At 46.8% G+C, this 25287-nt stretch overlaps 1 protein-coding gene across 3 annotated transcripts in view; it reads left to right on the forward strand.

Annotated features, from left to right (window-relative positions):
• Window positions 1-25287, forward strand: part of ABCC10 (ATP binding cassette subfamily C member 10) — a 209649-nt gene that overhangs the window by 37522 nt on the left and 146840 nt on the right. Inside the window, exon 1 of one of the 3 annotated variants that reach the window (XM_085610307.1) lies at window positions 6739-6784. The exons of 1 other annotated variant lie outside the window; for it this stretch is intronic. The gene's annotated coding sequence lies outside the window, so the exon portion shown is untranslated. One more of the 3 variants, XM_085610305.1, reaches the window with a different exon arrangement.

Here is a 25287-nt window from a genome sequence, read left to right on the forward strand (position 1 = left end):
CATCTTATTCTTCTTTATAGTATTTGATGGATTTGTCTTAGTTTTGGGATTTTTTTTTTTCCAAGGTTTGGTACATTCTCGATTATTTTAGGCACTTTTGAGGTGTGTGTATTTTTCACTATTAATTTTTGCTGTGTGTTCAGCAGTGTCCTTTTTGGTTTCTGTTCTTGGAAGTACTTTTTTTGCCTTGTTGGATACTGCACTTTATCTTTCATTTGTTGGCGTTCGTTCATTATTCCCTTACTTACTGGTCTGGCCAACTGGTATGTACTGGTGTATTCTGGACGTTTTGTCCTTTGTTATCTCTTTGTGTGTTTACTTTACTGTGTTGGTCAGAATTTTGCTGCATTATCAGTCTTTGTTTTTAGTGTTCCCTCCAGCTTTCAATTTTACTATTTGTATTCACTCATTGTAACCAGGGTTTACATCCTGTATTTTCTTATTGTTGTTTCCGTTAAAGGGGAAGAGATGTGTTATGTCTTTATTGATTCATTATTGATTTATTGTTTCACTCTTTTATCTTTCTTTATTGTGATCTGTTATACAACTTCATTCCATTGTTTAATTGATTCTTCCCTTTACATGCTCTTTGCTGTTCTGCTTATGATATTGTTGAGCAGCATGTATTTCTTGTTGTGATTTGTAAAGAGGGAAGATGTGTGGTATCTTGTATTCGTTGCCATGCATCTTTCCTGCTTCTCTGCCTTGCTGCTCAGCCAGAGTGCATGTGTTCTGTGTGGATGTGTTGTAGAATGTTGGTGCATGTGATGTAATGGAATGTTGGGGATGCCTGGTGGATGGGTGTCAGTTGGAAGGATGGGCTGAGCAGCAAGGGAGCTGCTCCTGGTGGGGTTCATATATGCTGATCTTACCATCTACAATCTTAATCAATAAACCATCTTCATTTGATTTACATCTCACCATGAATGGATTTATTTATATTATAACATTTTTGTTTAAAAAAAACATGTCTTTCAATCATTATTGAGGGTTCATCTTTATATTGTTTACCCAAACGAGCTAAAGCTTCTGAGTAAACATTCCAAGAATCGTCAGCTGAAGGATTCGTGACAGTAGGAAGACTATCGAAAACTTGTTGACCAGCATCTCCAAGATGATTAAATAAAATGGCTCTTTTCCTAGATGGAGAATATTCAAGTGCATCAATGGCTTCCAAATAGTTTGTAAAAACTCTTAACCACTTTGGCCAAGGAATGGGTGGCTTACCCACAATCTTTAAAAAACACGGAGGAGCCACAATACTTTCATTAGATCTTGCCATAATGCAGAATTCAAAACACAGAAAGAAGAAAACAAAACTTGAAGACAAAAACACACCTGAGAGTTAATCCGTTTTGTGGCCAATGCTGATAGTGATGACGAGTAAAACAATTAATTTTTTTTTTTTAAAACGAGAAAAAACGATGTTTTGATGAAATACACGAACCGAATAACGTGGCCGTAATGATTTGCAAGGCAAGCGATCCCAACCTTACAAAATGGCCGCCGAAACGTGATGATGCAATCGCGCATAGACGTCACTTCTTTGTTGCCGCTTCCGATTGAGCAAGCTGTCAGCAGTTGAAATGCGAGCGCGAACCTCACAGAGAATCAACGCGCTGTTTGAATGAAGCTGAGGCGTAACGGGTAAGACATCCAGCAAAACAAATCAAAACAGATATTGTCGATGTACTCACAGCCTCGCAATGCGAATTTTAAGCAGGATATCAGCGTCGGTGGGTTTTTCCTTTCCAGCTGTGACAAACTGCCACTTTTCCAAAGTTCAAAACAGTTCAAAATCTTACAAAGTTTCACAGATCCCATCCAGTGCGTCGCCAAAATATGTAGTATGCTCTCTTCACCTTCAGAGCATAAAATGAAGTCACAGGAACTGTTTATTCAATAAATGTAGAATTTATTTTCAGAGCAAAGAACCCACGACATATCCCAACAAGATCCAGTCTTCATCTGCCTTTCCACAGAGATTCTAGATCCCCAGTAACATTCTGCCTACTGCTCACCTAGATACATTCCATAAAGAAACACAACACATTTACTAATACAATATAATCTACTTACTACACCCCGTCACCTGGCGCCAGGTTGTTTGTTGGGGGAGGAAAGCATTAGTCTTGGTGGTTTGTGGAGGCAGCGGCTGACAGGAAGATAGGAAGGCAAAGGAATGTGCTGAAGGAGTGCATCTGGCATGATAAAAAAAAAATATTTAAAGCACTTTCTAAGGAATCACTGGAGCCAAGGGAGAGGGACGCTGCACTCTGCATGACCTTAATGCAGGCAGCCCCATGCACCCCTCTGAAGACTGGCGCCCTGGGCCCGGGCTCGCATCGCCCACTCCAAACGCGGGCCCTAAGCCGATGGATATGGGTCTTTTGGGGGATACTGCAAAGCGGACTTATGCAGCAACATTTTCTGTCAAAACGTTGCTTATTTATTTGATTTTATGGCATGTAGAAGACTCCTTATAACATTAACATTGTGACGTTTAAAGTTAAAATTATACTTCCAAAGCATTATTTACGACGGAGGTTGACTTACAAATTGCCTCTTGCGCTGCCCACTTCTTTCAATAAAGAGCAGTTTAATTACTTATATTAAGAGAAACAATTGTCGTATTTATTACTTTAACATGCGACAACGCCACCCCCGAAAAATATTTCAAAACCCAAATTATGAAGTTCCTAATCTAAATAAACTGCACTAAAATGAACTTAATATTCTAAGGTCATTCATCTTATTAAAGTACCTGACCTCCAATATCTTTTAGAATCGTTTCAATAAAGTAAAAAAGAGAGGGTGGAGGGGTAGGACACTATGGACTTGTTGAAAGTGCTGGTAAACTGTGTTTGGATGGTCTACCATCAGGGTCGGATTGATAACATGGGCACTGCCTGAGGGGCCGGAGTGCAGTTCCAGCTGTGGGCTGCTTTTTTGAGCAGTCTGGGGGGCTGATTTGTCAGTTTCTGCGTTGTTCGATGCCGCCAGTGGCTCCCTGGGTACCCGAGTGGCGTTTCTGGAGGTAGATGGGTGTCCATTATGAAGCACTGCATTTTGGACTAAAGACTTATCATTTTTAGGAGGCACTTATGGTTTTTAAGAAACCAGGCTGCTTTTATAATTGCCTCCCAGGCAAGATGACGTGTAATCTGAGGTCACTGCGACACGTCACTATGACGTAGCGGTTCAAAGGAAGCGGGGAGAGATTAGCCCATCAATCAGCATTCCAGGTGTCCCGTGGCATTAGCTACAATGTCACCGCATGCAAGAGAGGCGCTGGTACTCAATCGAATCTAGTGCACGTCAGGAGGCGCAGGTCAAATATTTTCAGTGCTCGGCTCGTACATGGACTCCTAGAGCATCCAGACCCTTGGATTGACTAATGTGTTTACTCGCTCACCTGTATACCTCAGTCCTGTGTGTGCCCAGCCCCTGCCATGAGCTCAGTAAGACCTACCGGTGTAATTCATTTCCCAGGAATCTAGGTACACAAAGCATGTTCTAATTCATCTCCAGGGTTTAAGTGGCCTTATATGGTTTTCAATTGAAACAGGCCTCCGATTTCACAACAATAACAGTAAAAGGTAATCCACGTGAGCAATGTACTCCCCATTTCAATTTCACATTATACTTCTTATTCACGGACACTATTTGCTTTTTCTGGAAGTTTTTTGCATGCAACATATTACAGTCATCTCTAGGAATCTGGGTGAGTCCAGGTTGCGGGTAGGTGTTCATGACAGGCCAACATTGAGAGTTCTAGAACTGATGCTGAAGGCAGTTGGAAATCATCACAGTGCCTGTCAGTGGGTCATACATGTGTGCAGACTATATACTCATCCAGCCAGTCCCTAATATGGCCTCTCTGTTGAGCACACAGAGCAATGCTCACATATGTGGCAATTGCAATTACCATTTTATGTGAAAGTGTAAAGGAGGAATACACAGCAGTTACAGAAAATAACCTTCTGTGTTCAATGGTGAGGAAAGTGGGTACGTATGTGAATGAGCATGTGAATGAGTAATGGAGTGAGAGTGAGAATAACCCTGAGTCATTGAGAATGAGTGTGGCGAATGATGGGGAGTGAGAACGAGTGTGAATGAGAACAAGAGCCTAGAATTATTTGGGCCAGCTTGCGTCTCTCGATGGAATGCAGTGCATGTATTACGCCCCATCAGTTTGAAAGATCACCAGCCATCACTGGCTTGATTGTGCAAGAATCATAGAAAGGTGAGCTAGTGAGGTTGTGCAATGCAGGGATTATTATATATGTGGAAGCAACCGAACAGTTTGCCCCCAGGGTGGTGGCCTGCATGCCCAGTAGAGATATTAGACAATGCATAGACCTCAGAGGTCTCAATGAAGTGGTTATATTGGACAAAGCCCTTCTTTCTAGTCTGGTGGTAATGTTGTCAACAGTATTGGAAGCTTAGTTTTTCACCACCCTGGAATTGGCCTCCGCTTATCACCAGATCACACTGCATGAGAAGTCTCAAGAGCTTATGGCCTGCATAACTCCCATGGGGTCTTTCAAGTTTCTAAGAAGGCCATTTGGGTTGGTCTCAGTGGCATCAGTCTTCCAGAAGGTCATGTACAGTCTGATTGGAGATCGTGTGAGTGAGAAATGCTTCTAGGATGATGTTCTGATCTACGTGAGCTCATTGAAAAAAACACAATCACAAAGTGCATTTGGTGTTCAAACGACTGGAGGATGCTGGTCCGACTTTAAAGGTTGATATGTGCAAGTTTAGCAGACTTGAGATAACCTGGGGGAGTGAGGCCAATAAAGGAACTTGTTGATTCCATATGTGCATCAGCAACACCCGAAAATAAAGAAGAGGTGGAGTCCTTCCGTGGCATCGTTGAACTTAATAGTTGGTGTGTACCTAACATCACAAAAAAATCTGCTGTTGTTTTGAGGGAGTTGTGGAAGAAGGGTGTGGGATTTGTATGAAGCAAGGAGTGCAGGAACTAATTTGAGTTATTGAAGGAGGAACTGCTGAAGCACCTAACTTCCAACCATTTGTGCCAAGAAGAAAGACAATTATTGTGACTGGCACAAGTCTTATGGGACTGTGTGGGATGTAGAGGTTCGGTGAAAATGAGAGGGTGATTACATGTTAGTCTCCTTGCTTCTGTGGCGCTGTAGAGAAGCACTCAGTGATCGAGAGGAAGGCCCTAGAAAAAAGATGGTGTGTCAAGAAATGCCAGGGGTTTCCATCTCGGAACCTGCTTCTCCTCCATACCCCAGCAAATATTCCTGAGTTGGAGAAATAGCAGGCTCCCTTTCCTCTCCCGCTCCCTACCTGTCTGCATATAGCTCCCTTTATGAGCAATTGGTTGTTTCTCTTGTTTTAGTTGTGTCCTGGCTGGTAACAGTTGTTTCAGTTGTTGAAGGTAAAATAATGACAGACTGTAAATAACTTTATGCTGTGTTGTATAGAATGCAAATGTATTACTCCCAATACTTTTTAGTAAACTATTTTTTTAACTCAAACCTGTGACCAGAAATTATACACAGATCTCTCCAGCAAGTGCATTAACCACCAGACCTATTTTGACATTATACCCTCCAACTAACTAGATGCAGCTGTGCAGCATCCACTTTCAGTCATTTTACTATTTTTAAATGCTTTCTTTTGTAAGCAACTAAGTAAGTCAAACTAGCTCTACACATTTTTTCTTTTGGGGACAGAGCAGAGATCGAAGCAGGCAGGGTAACGGTGGAACGCTGCCCCAAGCTTTATTAATTTAATCAAAACAGATTCTATACTTTTTATTTAAAAAACACAACTGTTCCTGAACAGTTGAGTTGGCGCAGTTTGAAAGGGAAGAAGAAGGGACTCCAGATGACCTGCTACTTATAGAAATTTTAATGTGTGTAATTGGTTAATCGCCAAATCTGAAGACTTGGGAACCAGTATAAGCGTCAGTTGATAGAATCTGGAATATAACCTATGTTCTACCGAAGTACATCTTTTTAAACAAGTAACTTTCTGGTTTACAGTGCTTTCTGTCACAAGCTTGGGCCTCTTAGCCTTCCAAGTCCACATCTCTATTTTCCCAGAGCACCCACCAGGATTCAAATCAGAGACCCCCTTCTGTAATGAGAGCTACTTATGTTCAGTGAAAATCACCCCGAGCTTCTAATATTATTAGTGTTGTAATAGTGACCACATCAGACGAGATTTCATTGATGTCCATCCTATGCAAGATTACCAGCAGTGATCACCTCAGTTCATCAGACAGGGTTGCCAATTGCAATGTAAAAAAAAAAAAAGGCTTAGTGAGTTTCTCACGACGCTGCATGAAAAAAATGCATCAGTCATGGCTGCAATGACTCAGACACCAACGTTATGACATTAGCAATAAGTCTGCCCAGTACCACATGGTTTATTGCTCAAAAATAGGCTTTAAATATGTTTTGAAAATTTAGCATTGAGTCATCGGATCTTGTCCAGGAAGGAGATGCTGGTGTTTTTCTCCAAATAGCTTATGAGTTCCGAAAATACACACATTTTGATCTCAAATATATACTCCAATTTTTGTTATTCATATAGTAGTTCAACCAAGAAAATCCTTGTGACTTGGAAGGATGGTCTGCACACAGGAGAGATAATTACTGGGAGCTAAAGTGGAGAGCGCCTGCCTACATATTTCTTTTATGAAGCCTCTACTTAAGGTGTCATACGGATCTTTACGGCCAGAGGCGCTCTTTCTACCTGCTGTATTTTCTTGCCACTTTTGATCTCTATGATGATGCCCACAGTAAGTACTTCCTGGAACGAACTGTTCTTAGCCTCTTCGGTTGCTTGACTGTCCGGAGCGGACGGGTGCGGCTTCGGCAAGGCAGTCACCGGCCCCCGATGTGCACTAGAGAGCCCGTGAGGATGGGTCCAGCGGCCGCCAGGTGACAGCAGTGCCGGTGCTGTCAGTTCCGGGTACAGTAGTGCTCGTTCCGAGTGTCCGTTTTTCATGTTTATTATTCCATGTCTGACAGACTTGCGAGAAGGGGACCGCTGCGTGACGCTGCCTGAAGGGGCGTTGTACTGACGCAGTGTGCCTAGGAAGTTGGGAGTTGTAGTCTTTTCTTCACGCATTCTTAACTCGTACACCTGTGTATGGTGTTACGGGACCCTGAGCTGGGCGGTTTCTTAGAAAGGGAATAGTCTAAAGCTCCTAATAGGGTCAGCAGAGTTGTCCTGTTCCACAACTTGTCCATTCATGTTTTTTTCTTTGCATTCTGGGACTTGTACTCCCATTCTTTTTATAAATGTGAGAAATACCTTGCTAAGTAAAAGTTCTTGTATGTCTGAGCTACTGTCGTGGACTTGGGAATAGAGAGCTGTTTAGTTGTCAACATGTAACGCCTCTCTATTGTGGATTTATTGCTAATAGTGCACTGCGTGCTGTCGAAGTTCCGGAAGCGAAACTACCAAACTAGTTATGAATTGATGACGTTGAAGCACATTGCCTTTTTTGGTTTGCGTCTTTTAAAATCGCTTGAACGTGGCTAAAAGGTATTAGAACACTTTACAACAGAAACAGACTGTTACGCATTTTTTTAGGCAAAGCGCGATTGCAAGTGATTTGATCAGAATCACAGGCTGTTGGGTCGAGGCCAAGATTTCAAGCCTGCTGCTCCAGGTTCAAGGTTAACAGTTCTGGTCACTTGGCCACATCTCCACCCCAACTATGGTTGCCACCTTTCCTGGACAAAAATACCAGCCATTTTCACTTTTGGCTACTCTGGACTAGCCAAGAGCTGTTAGGAGAATGGGAATTCCTGCAAAATTGCCAGGATTCTCTTGTAACAACAATTAGCCGTCTGTTTGCTGAAACTTTTGTGACAGCTCTCACATACTTATTAACAGATTTACTTATGTGCTTGCTGATTTACATAATTGTTGCAGAAGGAGGAAAAAATACCAGATTTCACAGGTTTCCCTAATATTTTTTACCAGCCTGGTCTCGTAAATACAGTCCAGGCCAGTAAAAAAGCAGCCAGGTGGCAACCCTATCCCTAGCTCCCTGTGATTGATAGCGTAAAATTTAAATCGCTGGTTCTGGCCCACCGTGCCCTTCATGGCAGTGGCCCTTCCTACTTGCAGAAACGCTTCTCCTTTTATGTTCCATCTCGACCTCTGCAATCTATGTCCCTACGCTTCGCCCAGGTCCCTTGTTTCAAATACCAGAGGCTAGGAGGCAGCTCTTTCGCGCGAAAGGCTGCTGTTGCTTGGAATGCCCTTCCTCTTGCCTTACGTAATATTCAGGACCCAGTGGCTTTCAAGAACAACCTGAAAACACACCTCTTTGTTTAAAGTTAATTTCCTCACCCCATAAAGCACCGCGCCGGGAAACTCATGAGTATCTGTGCGCGTTACAAATTTATGTAACATAACATAGCATAACATAACTTGGGGTCGTCAGTTGGAAGAGAGGGGACCTGCTCTTTGCTCGCTGATTTGTTTATTTTTTTGACAGTTACTTTTTTCTTTTGTAGTCTCTGGTGGCTCACTCCCTGAAATAGTAGAAAATTTCGTTAGGAAATGCAGTTTGGGCCAATAAAAGCTGGAAAATTAAAAATTTCCTATCAGAGCAAACAGAGGGATAATTGCGATGCTACAAAAGAATCTTGACAATTTTACACACATTCTTTTAACCTACCAGTACTTGGATGTTCTAGAATAGCAAAAGGAAAACAAATGGCCAATATTTCTTCTAAAAACGGTGGCAATCCCAGTTCATAATCAACTAATCTCTAACCGGGGAGTGTGAGGGGCAAAGTCTCATCCTGAAGCTACAGCTGCAGTTGAAGTGTGGAAGATTCTGAGGATGGAGAGGTCTGAAGGTGGAGGGGACCTGAGAAGCTCCAGGCTGTTCCAGATCTCATTGTCGTCATCCTCGTCTTGTTCGACCGCGATGGGTAATGCAGGAGGGAGGGGGGGGGGGGGGGTGTAGAATGTCAATCACCTCGGTTTCACTCTTTATGCCTTTAAACATCGAGCTGTCTCTGTCTGCAGTCCTGGAATATACACCAGAGTTCCATCTGCAGTTGATAACCCTGGGCTTTGGAGTGGAATAAACCCTGAACTGCTATATCCATCTCTTTTGTAATATTGCCCTGATGGTTGCAAGATATGACATGATTCGACAATGGGGTAAGATAAGATGCCAATGCTACTTGCCTGGGAGTCCAATATGGACTGGTGCACGAGGGCTGAAAAACTAGAGGACCAGGCATGGGACTGCTCAAGGAAGTTTGAGAAAATATGGGGCCCATGGAGGTGCGCCGAAGCAACCGGTCAACAGTGGGTGGCACAAGCAGGAGTCCTGGGTGGAGGGAAGTAATGGGTACTATACCACTGAATGGGGAAACGTCATTGTATGTTCAGAAATGAAGGAAGAGTTCAATCCTAAGGCCAACGGTGCGCAGGACGGGGGTTCATCCAGCATTATTTCTGTAACCAGACCAGTATGCCTCACATCTTTGTTAGCTGTTGCTGCTCGCTTTACCACCTGTTTGAATTAAAAATCAATAGGGTTAAAAAAAAAAAAAACCTGGAGCTGTTCTTTTATGATACTTTTAATCTGTCCCTATGCGGTCGTCATGATGCCCTTTTGTACTAGGACAGTCTAAGGAGCACATTCTAAAGGCATCCGTAATTGGATCCCCAGATATATTTATTTTGAACTATTACTTAGGACCTGATTATAAGTACAGCGGTGCATAGGACCGCCATATTCGCAGTGGAGTGGCAGGAACCGCCGCACTGGTGGTCTAACCACCGCATTTTTAACGCAGCCTTCCCACCTCCACAAGACTGCCCCAACCGCCAGGGATCCACGATCCCTGGCGATGGCGAGGCAGTCGGGCTCCAATATGCTTGCCGTGCTGCTGCAGCACCGCCAAGCATATTTGGAGTTTTCTCACCGCCAACGTTTTCTTGGTGGTGAGGCCGCCATGAAAACTGTGGCAGTGAGGTAACAAAGGGGGCTCTACAGGGCCACCTGTTGCCTCGGGGCCAAGGGCACCTGCAGGGAAGTACATGTTGAGCCCCCCCATGTGCATTCACCCCCTGTTCCAGCACGGCATGGACCTTACAGTACATGCCGTGCTGGAACAGGCTTTGGCGTTCTCATTGCGGTGCCTTTTTAATAGGCACCACCGTGGGAACGCTAAAGGACCGCCGGCTAGACCAGGAGAAAACTCCTAATCTGGTGGGCAGTCTGACTACGGGTTTGGCGATCCTGGAGTGGTGCGCTGTGGTGACAGCCCGCTCCAGAACCGCCAAACTCATAATCAGGTCCTTAGTCTCCTGTTCTAGAGAGTGATGGGTGTACTCTCTGCTTGCTATACATATAAATGTTTCCATTCCTCTCCTAAACTCCCTGTTTTCAGGGGTCATGGTTGTGTGTGCCCACCTTTCAGTGGTGGGTGTTATGTCATTTATTGCTTGGTCATAGAGCATGGTGGCCCATGTGCATCAAACAATGAGGTGAGGGTGATACGTTTCTAGAGCTTTCTAGACATCTGTATTCGATATTCTGGCAGCCTGGCAATAAGGACCCAGTCAGTGTGCCAGTCTAAGCTAGAAGATCAGTTGGACTGCAGCCAATACACAATATACTGAGCCGTATTAGATGTGTTTCTGGTAACAATCAGCCCCATGCGACAGACCTCTTTGGTGGCAGCCCAAATCCTTTTTCCTAAATGAATCTCACACTCAGAAACAGAACGTGTATTTTAAAAGTCTTTATTTTAAAAGCCCAATCTAGTGCATATGTTTTGAATTGCAACAGCACAGAATGTAAACAATAAAGCAGTGAGAAAAGCACCCTCATTTGCTACCTCTAGACTCTCTGCTCAAATGAGCACATAAGTAGTCTTTCTTGTTCTGTCTGAACAGCAATCCTGCTATTTCGGTGCTTCAAAGAATAGCACAGCCACTCGAGCAGCCTATGAGGACCACTTGCTGCCCCACAGGAACCTTCGATTAAAGTGGGTGCTGAAGTTTTGATAGAGATTATTTGACTAACACACATTTCATATCAAAGTGAGACGTCCCTGGAAGGACAGTGTTTGTGAAAAAGCGTGTTGCAGTTCATATGTAGGAAGTGGCCTGGATCACACACTTACAATAAACCCTTACATTTGTATATTTTTTCTTATTAGACACTCTATAGCGATCTCAGAGTGTTTTGTTGGCATTCGAGGAAAGATTTACACGTGTTGTCTCTCAAATGTTTTACCTCCAAATTCAGTAAGTGCAAGCTTTTTGGAGCACACGCCTTGGTTCGCTAGTTGTACATTATAGGAAGCTGTCTTTTTATGCAGTGGACCAAAAAGAGGTACACTATGGAGAAAGTCTAGATGCTCCTTATTGGCGTACAGTGCTTAAATAAATAATCCCAAATGCTGTCTTTGGTGGTAGTGTGGGCGAGCAGTTTAGGCATATCAGAGGGTAATGTTAAGCATTTGTTGAACACACAGAGTCTAAATGAGAAGCACACTGAAGAGGAAACTCAAGGCCAATTTAGAAAAATAACAAGTATTTTTATATATATTTTGACACCAAGAATTTCGTAATTGGGTAAGTAGTTTTCAGGATATCAAATTTTACAGGTAAGAAAAATTGTAGCACAAATACGTTTTTATGTGGTAATGCTTTCCTATGGAAAAAAAGGCATTTGCTGCATAAAAGTACTTGCAATTGTATTCTGGGGGTCCCCTTTAGGACTTAAGGTGCTAGAAGGCAAGGCCCAAAGTGCCACCAGCAGTTGGAGTTTACCTGCCCTGGAGTGTCCAGGTGCAGAGGTGCTGGACAGGTTGGTAGCCTTGTGCACTACACCGTAGGCAAAAGGGGTGGGGAGAGGCACCTAGAAACAGGCTACAGAGGGGGATGTGGGGACAAGTCCGGGAGTTCCCAACTGGAGGCTCAGTTTATGAGGGTCCTGGGAGCAGGGGGCACAGTCGGTTATTGTGGACCTGGCCCAGGGAGCTTGGGTATAGAGTGTTTTGGTAGGCTGGCCTGTAAATCAAAGGCACTCACGATTCTCGGTTAGTCCTGCAGAGTGGGGCAAAACAGGACAGCTGGGCCACTCGTAGTGCTGGCCTCTGCGATGCGGATGTCCACCATCGGCTGGTCGGTCGTTTCGGTGTTTGAGTCTGGATAGGACTTTGAACAAGTTTTGGTTGCTGCAAGGGGTCCAGTATCTCGGGTATTGGTGCAGGGAGGGTCTGGCTTGTCCTGGCATCTTCACACTTGACTGTACGATGGATCTGACTTCCTGGAGCATGTTGACTTCCTCTTGGGAGGCTGCTGTGTCCATGGATCCGCCGAACAGCAGAATAGTGAACCAGACATTGTGGTCGGTGCCTGCAGGCTGCAGGAAAGTGGCTCCTCCACTCCAAGGGAGATGCTGGCAGCTTGGTGAATTGCTGGAGGCCCTCCGAGGCTTGTGGAGGATGCACAGCTGCAGGATGAGTCAGGATATCGCGATTGTCAGAACAGGAGCAGGTAGGCAGGCAAGGTTTGTCGCAAAAGTCCATTAGCAGATCTCACTTCTTCAGAACTTCTTTGTCCTCTTCTTTCTTCAGTCAGACGAATCTAAGTTCCTGGTGTCAGGGGGCCACCTAAATACTCAATTTAAGGGTATTAAGGGGAGTGTAAGCTAGTAGCCAATGGGCTACCTACCCCCCAGGTGACTACACCCCTATGTGACCACTTCCTGTAGAGTTCCTAGTTCCACCAAAAAGAAGGTGGAGAAACCCTGCTTTGACTGTCCACTTCAGGCTGCTCACCTAAGGGGTATACTCAGACTGTAAGTGTGACACGCCTCCTGACTAGCTAATATCCCCACCTGCTCTGAGACTAAATGGGCCCCAGGGCAGGGGATGGCATCTCCCTGGTCTGGGGTAAGCCGGGGTCGCATATCAAAGGTGGCAGAGGCTTTGAAGCCCCTGGCCTTGATATGCTAAATCACTAGCCATCCTGCTGGAGGAGGTGTGAACACCTTCCTGGGAAGCAGGCATTGTTCTTGTCCTCTGAGTGCATGGGATCTCACCTCTAGAGGGGGTCAGAAACTCATCTGTGGTGGCAGCGGGTCGATATTAGCCAGCACACTGGAGGAATGGTAGATTTTAAGGAGGCGCCTCTCAGGTGCCCTCTGGGTGCATGACTTATTAAATCCATGACTGGCATCAGTATGGATTTATTAAGACCTGTTGTTTGATACCAAATACTATTTTTTTTCAGTAAAGACATTATGTAGCTGGGGAACACGTGGTGACCAGTGCCCAGTACATACACTTACGATGGCTTCCCAGTTCACTTGCAATATCTAGTAATAGAACCAGACATCACAGGGGCATATCTGCTCATGCAGATATATCCTCGCGTGTAATATAATATACCCTGCCTTAGGACCTGCTGTAGGGGTGACCTACATATAGTACATGCAGTGCATGGGCCTTACACAAACAGAGTGTGCATTGTCATGTTTTCAGAAGGGCTTGCATCTTTTCACACAGTCTGCATGTGGTTTTTGTATGGGGCCCTTGGAGTGGCATAAGACATGCTGCAACCCTTAGGGACCCTCTTTAGTATCCATGCCCTAGGTACCAGGGGTACCATTTACTAGGGACTTACAAGGGTGCTAAAGTCCTTGCCAATTGGGTTATAATTAGACATTTAATTTTTAGTGGCGGAACACTGCCACTGGAGCCTGGTTAGCAGGCTTCAGTGCACTGAAAGAGTTGAACAAACAGCATTTAGCAGTTCAAATCAAATGGAGGCAAAAAGTGATGAGACATCTACAAATAAGTCTGGCTTCTTACACCCATGCACTCCATTTGCCTCAAATTAGCAGCCTTCAGTTTGAGCCAGTGCCCTGCTTCGGTGTTATAGGTAATCCTTCAGGTTATTGTCTTGGGTTGATGTAGTACTTCATTCATTCACTAAGAACTGAAGGCCCTACCTCTTGATTATGAGCAAAGGTTGTGTGGAAATCAGACAAAGCAGTGAACAGTGTAGCTCCTTTATTGTAAGCCCCCAGCGCAGTAGTATCCATGAACTAATGCATTTCAGAAACTCCAGGACAGCACATAGGGATAGAATGGGCTAGCAATAATGAAATGATAACCTCTCCTGTGCCCATGACGAGATAGTCTCGTCATGGAGCACGGTTGCGCTGTGCCCATGACGAGACTATCTCGTCATGAACCCCGCCCGCTAATGTAACGCCCGGCACAGGGCGGGGAAAGGGTGTGGCACTGAAGGGGTTAAAAGCATGCAATGGGGAATGGAACAGAGGAATAAATAGACATGGTGGGGCGAATTACACAAACAAATAGAACTATTCACGATAGCAATGTACAAATACAAACCTTTATGTCATACCGGAAAAAATCTTAGGGGAACCCTTAAGCTCCTAAGGTATGTTATCATGAGAAGGGAATGGAAAAAGTAATCAGAGTCTTTCAAGTACTTGGGCCTTTTAATGCTTCTCAAACACCTTCTCAAGATGTCCGATCCTTGACCCTCCTTGTTGTTACCTTCAATAGAACTGTGTCATACCGGAATTGTTCAAGAGAGCATTTTTTTGATCTTGAAGATAGGACTCTCTGCTCCAGCTCCTTTAATTTTTCAGTATAAATAAAGTGTCTCATCAATATTATTCAAATGTCCTTGCAATTGGATCATTGCCATGGGAGGACTTAAGACCACTAATCTTGCTTAAAATAGGATCCTGCATTTGAATGTGGACGAGACCTCTAACATTGTCTACTGAAACCTGACCCAAGGTAGCCGTCTCCCCCCAGCAGCACCAGAAGAAATATCCAAAGCAGGCCCTATATTTTTGTGCAATGGATTGATGAGGCATGGTCGAGCTGATAGCTGCTGTCAGAAATCAAGATGACTGCCGTGAGGTGCTCTCCGCTTCGGGCAGCATTGCTATGCTTGAGTTGCCTGGTCTGACAGATTCAAATAAAGGGTACGGCTGCCGACCCTCTAAACTGGGGGCACCAGGTGTGGCAATCTTTTAGTCCTTATCCTTTTGAGTCATTGAAATGGAATTAGAGGATCAGCTTGTAAAAATGCAAATATTGTTTGGCCTGGTTGAGTCATACTGGGCGCCTCCTATAAATTAACCTCCACCTAGTCCTCACTGATTGACAGGTCGCTGATTAGCTCTTGCACTGCATCTCCTTGTAACAAATATTTCTTACTTGGTTGTTTAGAAAGAGCACTGTTTTTAATTGTTCTTCCTTTTTGTAGTGTAGGTCAATACAGCCAGATAGCCTTCAGAGATGCCTTTTAGATGAAAAATCAGAGGATTGCTTATGCTTGCAAGAAGAATCAAGAATGCTATAGGTCTTCTTTCGAGCCTACTGAACCTCTCTCATTTGACTCCTTGTTTCAGTGCTCCCCTTCACGTACAGGCGAGGCCTGGTCACCACAGATACTTTTTAGCTCTTGCCTGAGCCAGCGCGCATGTGTTGCTCTGCGAGGCATTTAGTAAGGGCTTTTGAGCTCTAAACACATGGTCGTGCGTGTGCTTTTAAAAAAAAATTAACTGGAAATTGGCCTGTGCGTGCGTCTTTCTTAAAAAGACAGCACGCGGTACCTTCAAGGTGGGCGATAGTCCCACCTTCTTTGTTCCCTGGCCTAGGGTGCTTGGGAGCGAGCATCAATGCCATCTGTTTCCAATTTTCGCGTTAATTGGAAACAGATGGCACTTGATTAAAAAGGACTTTATTTTCTAAAGCTAGTCCGGGGTCACTGGCTACAGGCGCTTCGTGTTGCGCGTCAGTATAGTGCCTTCCTCCAGAGCCTCCATGGGGAGCTTTGCTCTGAGACACTTCCTACAAGCTTCCCAGGTGCGGCTAATGTTCTGGAGGGGTGTGATGCGGTGACCTGAGCGAGTGAATAAACTTCCCTCATTAGAGTTATAACATGCAGATTTCGAGGAGCCCCGTGATGATTACGCTCGATCTGCCCTTCTGGACTCCTGTAGCTATTATGCAGCGCCTGCATGGCTGAACTGCCAAGCACTCGCCATCACTTCCTCTAATGAGCACGTTTACTCGCCCATGCCCCACTGGGTTGTAAGAGCACGTGTTGGGCGTGAGTAATATTCCCCTGCCCCCTTAGCCATTTATGACCCGTTCTTAATTTGTTGGCATTGGAGGTTTTATAGCGCCAACTACACCAAAACCCTCAAACCCTCTACTCTCAGTGTAGGTATATGTATGTGGTCACCCCTATTTAACTCATTGTCTCATCCTCTACACCCCCTCTTTACTTCACCGGGTGTATGCATGTGGAGCTCCTCGTGGCCCGGTACTGTTAGGTCAGAGGAGGCAGCTCTCAGTACTTCTGTACACGATGTGTGTGTCGACAACCCCTCTCCTATTTAACTCGTTGTCTCCTTCTCTACACCCCCTCTTTACTTCCTCAGGTGTATGCATGTGTAGCGCCTCGCAGCCCGTTACTGTGAGATCCCAGTAGGCTGCTCTCAGTACTTCTGCACACGTATGCGCGTGTCAACACACCTCTCCTTTCTAACTCGCTGTCTGCTCCTCTGCATACTCTGCCGTTTGTTCTCTTTGCTTCACCCCTCCTGTGAGCCGGACCTGACACCTTACACATACCTCCACTGTCCACACTACACTGGGAACGGAGATGCTTGCTCCCAGCCCCTTCCCGGTTCCTCTTGGCATACCCTCCCCTAACCCTCCCTATTCTGTTTCTGAAAAGAAGGGCTACTGAGACTGGTGTCCAAGATCAAACCTCGGGCCCTTTTTATGGCAGTAGCTGTTGCATTTGTGCTGATTTCTTACACCTCTCTGTTTTTAGGTTCCACCTGCGACAGTGCATACACTGCAGGTGCTCTCGCTTGCGACAGAAATTGTATACAAGGGGCTCTATTTAAACACAATGTAAGTCAGGAGCCTGGAAATGTTTAATCAGCTGTAGTGTTTCGGAACAACGAGTTTGTTATTGCCTGCCTACTCTGCGTCTAGGCACACGCAGAGATCTGTGTGCTTTCTCTACTACACGCCCCGCCCTAGTTGGTTGTTGTACTTTTATGCAAATGCGCTTGGTATGTGGCCTTTGTTTTCCCCAGGGTTCGCTGGCCAGGTAGAAGGGAGGAAGCATATGCTCGGCATTAGCAGTTCCCGATCAGTGTGCGTGCAGGGAGGGCGCGCGGCGCTAAGCACCCATGGCAGCTCTGCTGCAAGGGTCTGTAGCGGAGCGGGCCTCTAGTCAGGTGAGTGGTCGGGAGCAAGTCAATATGAGGGGGGAAAGTGGCGAATTCGATCTTCTTTTACATTCAACTGCTCTCGCAATGTGTTCACTTGTGTACGCATTATGGTAAGCAACACCGAACTGTCGGAGAGGACGTTTTTTAGGTCTCGGCTAGCGAAGGCTGCGCTTGCGCAGTCTCGCTCGCGAGATTTAATGACTTGGAGAAGAGGGGCTTGAACCCGCCCCTCTTCTCTCCTCTTCTCCATTGGCTGGCCTCTTAAATGCTGGCCAGCCATTGGAGAAGAGGCTTGTCTCGCAAAACAAGCCCCGTCCTATTCGGATTCGGGGGGGTGTTTTTTCGTTACTTTTCGCTGGGCGTGTTTTTCTCTCCTCCAGCCAATGGCAAGAGGAGAGAAAAAGAAAAACACGCCCCCGAATCCGAAAACACACCCCCGAATCCGAAAATGCTGCTGCCTTTCTCCGAGGCATTTCTGCTTCACCTCGGAGAAAGGCAGTGGTGTGCTTGTTACAACTTCCGTTTCTGTGTGCACTGCAAATCCAGTGGATGCACCAGATTCTACTGCTTGGTGTGAAATCCCTTTTTTGAAATTCCCAAAGATTGCAGGCTGTGCAGCAGATGCGCACACGTGCATCGGCCCCATTGTACACAAAGCACTTGTGATGCTCGTGACAGCTACTGAACCATTTTATTAATAAAATAACTGTCCTTCATTGCGATAGGACGGGCATAGCAAACGAAGCTAGCCCCGAGGTGACAAGACGCAGCAGTGTAAACACTGACCTAAAGAATCAACAAAGCCGCGAGCGCGCTTCCGTTTTTGCGCGGTGGATGGCGGTGCAGGCTACACGTGCGCCTACACTGAGGGCGGCAGCGGAGTGTGTTTACATGTGGCGTCGCGTCCCGGTGCCTTCCCCTCATCCAACCCCGGCCGGGGCGGGCTGTCTGCCTCACCCCCCCCCCCTACCCGCCACCACTACCTCTCCCTGACAGCCCCTTCCAAGACCCGACGCGAAATTAGCAGCGAGGAAGCGTGTAATTGGGCGAGTCACGTGTGCTCAGGGGCCGGGAGCCGGGGGAGGGAGGCAGCCGAGCCCAGAGCAGGGGCAGCGCCTCAGAGCATGCGAGCTCTGCCCGGGGGCGCTCAGAGCAGGCGGGATGCGAGGCTGAGCGGCGAGGGGGAACCGCGCACACCACCGCTTCCGAGCAGCAAGCCCGGCTGCCAACATTGCCGAAGGTGCATTTTGATTCTTCCCCTTCTACGATTCCCTGGGATATTTTGTTTACATCTGCGTCTTAACTACGCATGTGATGCCTAAGACTACATACCTGCTCAGTCTACCCTCGGAGGTGGAAGCAGCATTAAAAAAAAAGGTTCTATGTGCGCGTGTTGCCCCAAATGCAACCCCATTGAAAGATGAGAGATGTGGGAGTAATGTGTGCGTACACCTGCCCGAGTTTTCGCTGCAGGCTGGACTTGGCTGCACACTGGGGCGGACAACCAAACACCGCATTACAGCCCCTTGATCCCTTCATCGTGCTGTAGCAACACTTGTACAATCGTGTCATCACTATCCTCGCTTGAGGTGGAGATTCAATTCAATTGACTTTGCATGTTTGCTATCTCCCGCACCCACACACAACTTTAAACTACGGGGGCTCAATAGTGAAATGTTGGTTATAATGGTTAAGAGAATACTGAGAATTGGAGACTTAGTCTATGCCGTTGTGTGCTGGGGGGGTGGGGCGTGCGACGGTAGTACTTTATTTTGCGGGGATTTTAAAGGAACCGTCGTAGTGGGATTTAATTTTCTTCTCCTTAGACATGTGGCAGTTGGGCATTTACGTGTTTCGTTATGAGATATTCAATGCCGTTTTAAACCTTTTTTGACGATGGCGGCAATGTTCCGCCTCTCGGAGTTTTTATCTGGTCTGTCCGGTTTGAGGAGCGTGTATGTAGTCTCCATTTTGGTTACTAGACATTTACAGTTGTAGAAAAATATTATTGTCGGTAGACCAGCAGGCTCACCCCCCCCCCCCCCCCCCCGTTAATGGAAATATGTATTTTTGACAGCCCCGTGACCTCCACACGGTCACTATTTTGTCAACGCTGCGCCGACATCGCCTGAGAAACGCAGCCTACCCGAGGCCTGTACGAAGCTCCGGATCCTCGGACTCGCGTGAGCAGGTCTGCCGGAGGAGGGTTTCGTTTAAAAGCGAGGCGAAGAAGTCGGGATTGCCCTCAGCGTTACTACGAGTGTACCATCTTTCTTAACCGAAATGCCTCTCTGCTTTCGAACCCTGGCGCAATTGGTGACCGGAATTATTATGGAAAATATATTACGTTTTAAATTACTGTTTTTCTGTACAATGTGCATTTTAAATGGGACCCCATCTATCTATACCCGTGTCCTTCATTGGGAAGCTATGTTGGTGTCGTTTCTTTATGTAAAGCAATCTTTTTCGATTTATCCGCATTGCTGGTGTCACAATGTCTACCAGGGCTCCTGTAGCAATACGAAAACAAATTGCGTTGGTGCTTTGAACTTCACTCTGCAACTGCAGTAATAAAACCGGAGCAGTCTGCAATTAGCATTTCTAATTTTAAATTCAAATATGGTTAACTCTATTTACCAAACCATGTTAAGAGCAGCGTCTGGCCAGTTATTCTAATAAAAGACAGGATATATTTTGCTCCCAGATTTAGGATCTGGCTCCCTTCAAATTATACTTGACTTCCTGTTGTAAAAAAAATAATTACTCATGAAATCTTAATCTTCATAGAGCCTGTTGAGGGGTTTGTCAGTTGATCCAGCAAAAAGTAAATATGTGTTACATTTTGAGGTTACTGTGTGGCTCTATGTGTGTGTGGGGGTGGCTCTGTGTGGGGGTGGCTGTGTGGGGGTGGCTCTGTGTGTGGGGGGTGGCTATGTGTGTGTGTGGGTGGCTCTGTGTGTGTGGGGGAGGGTCTGTGTGTGTGTGGGTGGCTCTGTGTGTGTGGCTCTGTGTGTGGGTGGCTTTTTTTGTAGGTGGCTCTATGTGTGGTGGGTCTGTCTGTGTGTGGGTAACTCTGTGTGTGTAGGTGGCTCTGTGGGTGGCTCTATTTGTGTGTGGGTTGCTCTATGTGAGTGGCTCTGTGTGGGTGGCTCTGGGTGTGTGGCTCTGTGTGTGGGTGCAAATGCAATAGGTCTCGCATTTGACAGTGATTAAGCTATTGACATTGTAAATAACAATGCCGTTTCTTTAAATGTTTTAAAAACAAAAACATAAACAAAAAGAATGTCATGAGCAATGCCAATAGCTCTAACTTTAACAATGCCGAGACCATTGCATTGTTAAATGCTTGTTGTGTATGCAATGTGCTTTCTTATACCGAGTTCACGCCAGATGACTTTATGGAGGTGTTTAGGGATCTCGGCTTCCTATAAGCTAATGCCATCACTTAATTTCGTTCTGGACTGTTTTATAGCGGGGACTCAGCCCCATATCATGAGAGTGCCCGTCAGCCCGTGTGGGGCTGTTTCTTCATAAAGCACCAAAGCACGCAGATACTCATAGTTTCACATTTTGTTTTTAACCTTAAAAGTATGGGGCTGACACCTGAGCTGGTAAAAAGCTACTATGATGGCAAGGGTCAGTTGTGAGGTCTGTCTTCTTGGTGTTATGTTTGTTTGTGGATTACATTTCCTAGGTTCAGAGGTGGTGTCTTTTCCACCTGAATCCATGTTGTATTTCAACGCCCCTCCTTCACATGGCGTGCAATCGGTGCCGAACGCTTAGCGTCTTCTTTCTCAGTCTAGTGTGGTTCCTAGCGACTTACCCCTCACAACAGAGCCCCTGAGTCTTCAAGGGTGTCGTTCACTACGGTTCTTTAAACGGCAGGTCACTCAACTGCAGCGCTTATCTCTTCAGCGACAGACGGCTGCGGCATGAAGGTTTTTAATGGGCCTCTTCGTATTTATAATAAAACATATAGACCAGGAGATGCTATCTTTCAATAGAGACAATATTTAAAGTGAATTGCGAAGAAGTTGCCAGCAGTGCAAGTACAAAAAAACTATCTGACATTTTTATGTTAAAATCTTTTTTTAATCAGTTTTTTCAGTTGTATATAATGTTGTCTTCGTTTGTATAACGGTAACAAAACGCTTAACACTTTTTATTCTAACTTTTCAACATAATGCACAGCAGCCACAATGCTCTACAACATAGCCAAAAGTTCTGGCTAAACACATAAGGTCCCAAAGGCGAGACCTATTGGCTAAGCCAATGCTTGTTTTCTTTTTTTAGAGTTTTATATAGTGCGAACTAGACCCGAGACATCCACTATCAGAGCGCTTTACATAAGCACCAGTTTCGTTACAGAAGTACACATTCATTTTTGTTAGGCACAGGAAGATTAAGTGATTAGGCCAGAATCACAGGATGTTGAGCGTCGTTGCCGAGACTCGAACCTGGTTCCCCACCTTTGAGGGCCACTGCTCTAGCCGTAAGGCTACATCCTCTCCCCTCTTAAGGGTCAGACTTCATTCTTGGAGGGAGTGGGGGGGGGGGTTACTATGCCTGACTAAAAGAAGGGGGCACACAGGGACCCAAGAAAGGCTACCATACTTTGATGCTTCACTGGCAAGCAGCACTCCAGTCTCCCAACTCCACGAATAAGTGGAGTATATACCTACCTTGACGCAGCTCTGCAGAATCCCCCACTGAGACGCCCCATGATGTTACACCAGCAGTAGAGAGCATTCATTTACTGAATACTAGTCCTTTAATCTATGCCCAAAGAAAGAGCCCAGCTCCCTGCCTCCACAAAGGAGGCACTATTCGACTTCCAGTGTGTGCATTGGTTGAAGCTGTGCTACTGTTGTCTACGGACAGCTCGTGCAATGCACGGCTTTCATAGATGCTTCTTGTGAACATGGAGCCATTACACTATTATGGGAGCTCTGAGAGGCCGAGGAGGAGGATGGGAGCCTCCCATCCCCGAAGCAGCATTAAGGGTGTCATCCCAATTCTGGAGTCTATGAAAAAGCGATTGTTATGCAAAAGGATAAACAGGAAGAACTTTCGATTCCTTAGGTTTGTAGGTGTTCTGGAGGGAAAGAAGAACAAGTGCGGAATAATCACAGGGGTGTAATTTTGCTGGATGCTGAAAAAGTGTTTGACCTTGTGAACTGGAAATTTCTTTTTAATATCTCAGAGAAATTTAATTTTCCTGTGCTGCTCACAAGTACGATCCCACACCTCTACCAGGGTATGGCAGCTCAAGTTATAATAAATAGTCATAGTGCTGGGATGGTATTTCCTAATTGTGGTACCATATAGGTATGTCCTGTCTCCCTTTCTGCTCTTTTTATTGAACCTTTAGCACAATATATTTGCGCTCTCGCACCATTTTCCAGGGGTGGCATGATCTAGTTATATGCACATGATGTTGCACTTTGTCTTCTCCCTGGGAAAAGTAATACTGTCAAGGCTTGTCAAGCCATACAAAGGTACACTGTACTTTGGGGATATCGAATCAACAATCCAAGACTGTGAAGTTTGCAGCCTACTTCTCTCCTGACCTCGGATTTGCGTTTGGGGGCGACCCAGTGGCAAAGTGAACAACAACGGCGGGCTGGGCCTGGCGAGTCGCGTACCCCACACTTTCGCTTTCACTTTCGCGCCCCCTTGCCGTTTTCGCAAGTGGGATCACGGCGCTCTTTGTGTTGGGGTGGCCTCGCTGGGAGACCCTGCCTGCCTGCTGTGGCCCGCTCTGCCGTCCTGGGGTGGCCCCCCGGAGCTCGTGGCCTTGATTGCTTGCTCTTCACTGCGTGACTGGTGCGGGTGTGAGACCCGCGACGATGGCCACGAAGCAGGATGGGGATCGGTTGAAGGCCAAGTCAACCCGGCGTGGCGCCGCACATCAGGCCAACATCATGGACCGCTACACCCTCCCGAAGGGGTCTCCCGGCGGATCGCACAAGTCCTCTGAGTACCCCCCGGATGCCCCGGACTTGCCCACGGATCTGTCTTTGCAAGACGTCATGAGCGCCATTGCTGAGATGAAGGCCTGCAGTTCGACACTTTAGCGCACAAAATCGACGCGGTCCTCATTGATGTCAACCTTGTGAGAGCTGATCTCTCTAAGACTAACGACCGGGTCGACTCTTTGGCCCACACCGCGTCGGGCCTCACGACTGAAGTGGCGGCCCTTCAAACGGAGGTGCACCGGCTCCGTCAGGCGAGTGCGCTCATGGATCGGCGCCTGGAGGACTCCGAGAGCCGGGCCCGGAGGAATAATATCCGCATCATCGGAGTGCCCGAGGGACGGGAGGAGTCGGCGGCGGATCTCTTCGTGGAGGACCTGATCACTACCCATCTCCAGCCTCGAGGGCTGAGTAAATTCTTTGCCGTGGAGAGGGCCCATAGAGTTCCCGGGGGCAGACCGAAGGTTGGAGCCCCTCCGCGGCCTCTTATTGCCCGTATCTTTCACTTTCGGGACAGGGATGCGATTTTGCAAGCTTCCAGACTGCAAGGGCCGATTAAGCTGGAGAACATGGAGGTGAACTTTTATCCTGACTTCACCCAAGCGGTCCAGAAGCAGAGACTGAGTTTCCTCGGCGTCAAGCGGCGGCTTCGAGGCATGAACTTAAAATACGCCATGCTCTTCCCGGCCAGGCTGCGGGTGGAGGTGGATGGTCGCACTCACTTTTTTGACCGTCCTGAAATGGCCGGGGACTGGCTGGACACTTTGTCTGGGGGTCATGATCGGGATGGCGGGGGGGGGGCTGCGGGAGGGGATTGCCCACCGGACCGGGTCTGAGGTACTGATGCCGGGGCTCACTACGGATGACGCGGCCACTTTCGGCCAAGCTTAGGGTCTTTTGTTTGTTGTACTCGTCTCCCTCATTTGGAGGCTGTGCGGGGTCTTGAGGGGGTACTCTTTCCTCCTCTAGGGGGTCTAGCTAGTTCCAATTATATAGGGGCGACAGGCACACTGCAAGTTGGGGGGGCTGTCTGGGCTCATGCAGGGGTGCAGGGAGGGGGGAGTTTTGTTGGGGCGGTTGGGTTGGGGTGGGGTATTGTTCATTTGTACCACAAGGCAAAAGTATTGTTGTGCTATTCCTAAAGTGCTCTCGGGGGGACGATTGATCGCTTTCGGCTATGATGGGGGGTAGGGGACTGAGTCTTTTGTCCTGGAATGTTAATGGACTGGGGGACAGGATAAAACGGGGTGTGGTCCTGCAGTTTCTGAAACAAATTTCACCTGATATAGTTTTTCTGCAGGAGACGCACCTCATTGGCAACTCCTTTCGTGCTATGAATCGACGGGGCTACCGCCTTCTGGCCCATTCGGGCTTCACGTCTGGTTCCAGGGGTGTGGGCATCATGGCTAAAACCTCGCTCCCATTGGAAGTTGATGAGGTGCTCCATGATGACAGGGGACGTTATACGGTTCTGGTGGGTAGAATGGAGGGCAGAGTGATTGTTTTTGTTTCTGTCTATGTCCCGCCAGGGTTGCAAACGACTACTTTTGCGGATCTGGGGCGCCTCCTCCTTGGCCTTCCGGAGGGGATTCTAGTGGTTGGGGGGGATTTCAACACGGTGGTTTCCGGAACTGAGGACCGTCACCCCCCTAGGGATCTCCCCCATGCCCAAGCGTGGTTATCTGGCCTCTTGGATACTTTGGGGTTGGTGGATTGTTGGCGTTTGAAACACCCTACGCAGAAACAGTATTCCTTTCATTCCGGGGCCCATGGCAGTCTCTCAAGGCTAGATTATGTCCTGGTGCCGGCGGCGCATGCGGGGAGGATCGGGGAGGTGCGCCATTTGGCGCGGGGTATTTCAGACCACTCCCCGCTCCTGTTGCACTTCGACATTCTCCCGAGGGGGGAGGGTAGGGTGGTCCCGATTAATCCCTGGTACCTGCGTGACCCCACCATTCGCGCAGAGTTGGTTAAATCCCTTAAGCGATATTTTGACGATAATGTGGGGTCAGTGTCATCGGCGGT

Source organism: Triturus cristatus, chromosome 6 (assembly GCF_964204655.1).
Source record: "Triturus cristatus chromosome 6, aTriCri1.1, whole genome shotgun sequence".
Lineage (NCBI taxonomy): Eukaryota > Metazoa > Chordata > Amphibia > Caudata > Salamandridae > Triturus > Triturus cristatus.